This window comes from Palaemon carinicauda, chromosome 29 (genome assembly GCF_036898095.1).
Source record: "Palaemon carinicauda isolate YSFRI2023 chromosome 29, ASM3689809v2, whole genome shotgun sequence".
NCBI classification, from domain to species: domain Eukaryota; kingdom Metazoa; phylum Arthropoda; class Malacostraca; order Decapoda; family Palaemonidae; genus Palaemon; species Palaemon carinicauda.
In genome coordinates this window covers 40,157,433-40,161,256 of record NC_090753.1, presented here as the reverse complement: position 1 = coordinate 40,161,256, position 3,824 = coordinate 40,157,433, and positions in this window count along the sequence as shown.

Below are 3,824 nucleotides of genomic sequence, written 5' to 3'. Positions count from 1 at the left end.
GGCTTGAAACATTCCGCCTTTCAATCAATAGTTGAAACTGGGGCGGTTGATAATAATAAAAATAATAATAATAATAATAATAATAATAATAATAATAATAATAATAATAATAATTCGTGTTTTGAAAACCTAAATCGAAAAATCCAACGTGAAAAAAAAAGATTAAAATTGAAAACAGGAATCTCCAAACAAAACTTAAATACTTTAAATGCCTAAAACCATAAAATCAGAAAGGTATAATTCTGCAGACAGACAAGTACAAAACAAAGAGATTTATCGTGAAAGTCAGTGTATTTGTAAGAGAAAGAATTCTTTCAAGAAATTCATATGTCTATTTTCTCTCGGAACCTCTATTGGAAACCTTTCTTAGATATTCATTATTGGCGAATGCAGAGTTCTTTCTTGCCGGTTATGAGGAAAGAGCAGGAAATCTAATAATACGGGATAAGTTTCTTTTTAGGGGTTTAGTAGGAGGTTAAGAGAGGTGGTTAAGGAAGGGAGGGGGGTTAATATATATATATATATATATATATATATATATATATATATATATATAATATATATATATATATATATATATATATATATATAACACACACACACACACACACACGCATATATATATAATATATATATATATATATATATATATATATATATATATATATATATACATATATATATAAATAATATTTCTAGTGATTTATCTTTTTATGTAAATTACTTCAAAGTGTTGTAATTTTATAAAACGTTTATTTTTTGTAAAACATATATTAATTCTGATCGCCAGTGTATGTTACAATACTCTCTCGTATCCCTGTTAAGAATTAGAGTTAGAGATTATTTTGAATAGTTTTTTAATAATAATTTTTCAGTGTTGTTTTGAGTGTACTTAAGAGAGCTTTGGATATTCAGTGTTTTTATATATTGCCGTCTTGGAGTTATATAATTTGCTCAGAATTCGGTTAATATTCAAGATAACAGATTCATGTAAAAACAAACAGGTGAGTTTGGAACTCTAGAGGTTGTGTAGCCAGATGCAATATATATATATATATATATATATATATATATATATATATATATATATATATATATATATATCTGGAAATCAATTTTCCTAATATTACATATGAAAACTAGTCTATATATAAGTTTAGTGAGATCGGTGTTACTATATGGACATGCATCTTGATATGAAAATGTGATAATCTCAAGAAGATATAGTATATTAGAATACGAAGCACTCAGACAGTTTTAAGTAGTTAAATTGCAGGGCAGGTTTAGAATTGAAACTATATGATATATTTTTAAAATGTCATATGTGGATGAGATCATGATGAGTGGTAGATGGAGATGGTTGAGGCATGCTCTTTGCACTCCCCAATAGAGATTATTTCACCAAACGTTCAGCTGGGCTCCAGGAGAGACTATAAGAGTTGGAAGACCCAGACCTACATAGCTTAGGACTATGAAGTGGGAAATAGCAGATGAAGAATGGAGAAGTATTGAATTGGAAACTTAAGATAGAGACGACTAGCAAAATCTAACCGAGGCCTTTTGTGTAAATAGGTGATGAAGGAGATAATGATGATGATGACGTATGTATGTATATATATACATATATATATATATATATATATATATATATATATATATACATATATATATATATATATATATATATATATATATATATAGATAGATATAGATATAGATATATATCTATATATATATATATATCTATATATATATATATCTGTATCGCTCTGCGAATAAAATATGTGATTTTCGCCCTTAGTTGCTTCAGAGATAAATTTGAGCCTGGTGTTTCTCCCCTAAACAGCTGTCCTCCCCTAAAGTCTGAAGTTCTACGAAGATAGACGTTTAGGCACTCCACTGGACATAGAGATGCATCTTCCTTCAGAGGGCAGATTCTCCAGGGACCACACCTATTGGTGGGTAGCTCGTTCTTGGCAATAAACGTTGGGTCAGGAAAAAAGTTCAGTTCTCCCCCATCTAAGAACTTGAACATGACCTTCCTCTCTCGAGAGGGCTACCATTTCACTAACTCTAGCCCCCGAAGCGAGTGCAAACAGAAATATAACTTTTTGGGTCAAATCCTTTAAAGCACACTCCTCATTATTCATCATTGAAGCAAAATGAAGAACCTTATCCAGAGACCATGAAATGGGTCTCGGAGGTGCTGATGGTCTGAGCCTAGCACAGGCCTTCGGAATTTTGTTAAAAATGTCATTAGAGAGGTCGACCTTGAAGCCATATAGAATAGGTCTTGTCTAGCCAGACTTACACGTTGATATTGTGTTGGCTGCTAAACCTTGACCATGGAGGTGGATGAAGAATGATAAACAGAAGTCTGTCGAGATCTTTTGTGGATTCTTCGCCTTGACAAAGGACATCCACTCCCTCCATGATGACTCATTGTCTTCTGGTAGATTTGGACTTATATTCCTCTAAAAATCTATACTGTCTCTTCATATCCCGAATGTTTTTCTCACCGCTAGGGAGAGAAATCATGAGCTGCAGGTTCCGGGTTTTCTGTGATGAAGAGAAGACAGTCGACTTCTGAACTCGCTGAGTCAAAACTGGATCCGGTAGCGGCAGAAACTTCAGCTGTAGTTCTAATGCCAGAGGGAACCAAACGCTGTTCGGCCACTTTTGAGCCACTATTGCCGCTTTCCCCTTGAAAGATCTTAAATTGTCGAGGACCCTCAGTAGAAGGTTGTGCGAAGGGAACAGGTAAATCTTAGACCATCTGTTCCAATCGAGGGACATAGCGTCCACTGCTTCCGCTAAAGGATCCTCGTACGGGGACACGTAATGATATAACTTTTTGTTGTCCTTTGTCGCGAAGAGGCCTATCTGCAGTTCCGTGACTTGACTCGAGATGAATGAGAATGATCCCGCATCCAGGGACCATTCTGACTCTATCGGCGTTAGCCTGGATAGAGCGTCCGCCGTCACGTTGCGGACCCTTTGAAGGTGAACTGCTGACAAGTACCATCTCTTCTTTTCCGCTAGCCGGAAGATGGCCAACATCACTTGGTTGATTTGAGGTGACCTCGACCCTTGTCGATTCAGGCATCTCACTATCACCTCGCTGTCTAGTACCAATCTTATGGGGATCGAATGGCGAGGAGAAACTTTCTTCAATGTAAGATGTACTGCCATGGCTTCCAGAAAGTTTATATGAAACTTCTTGAATAATTTGGACCAAGTTCCTTGGACTTTCTTCCGGTGAGAATGACCTCCCCATCCTTCCTTCGAAGTGTCTGTATGAATAGTCATTGAGGGGGGAGGTGGCTGAAGAAGTACTGATTTCTTCAGTTGCTTGGCTTTGGACCACGGCTTGAGAAGCGTTCATAGACAAGTCGGTATTGGTCTTGTCAGATCTCTTCGCGTGTTTGATGCATATTTTCCTCCAAACTCTGGTTGCATCCTTTAGCTGTGCTCTTAGCACAGGGTCTGTTACTGAGGCAAACTGAAGAGAGCCCAGCACTCTCTCCTGTTCGCGTCTTGATATCCTTTTGGATTCTAGTAGTCTCTTGACAGAACCTGCTATTTCTTTCCTCTTCTTTACAGGGATGGAAAGTTGGTGTGACAGTAAGTCCCAGTGGATTCCCAACCAATGAAACTTTTGAGATGGAGAAAGTCGAGACTTTTCTGTTGATCTTGAAAACTAGATGTTCTAGGAACTGGATCACGTGTAGGGAAGCTTGCATGCATTCTGTTCTGGATGCTGCCCACACCAGCCAGTCGTCCAAGTAGGCCACTACTTGGATTCCCTTTAGGCGTAATTGCTG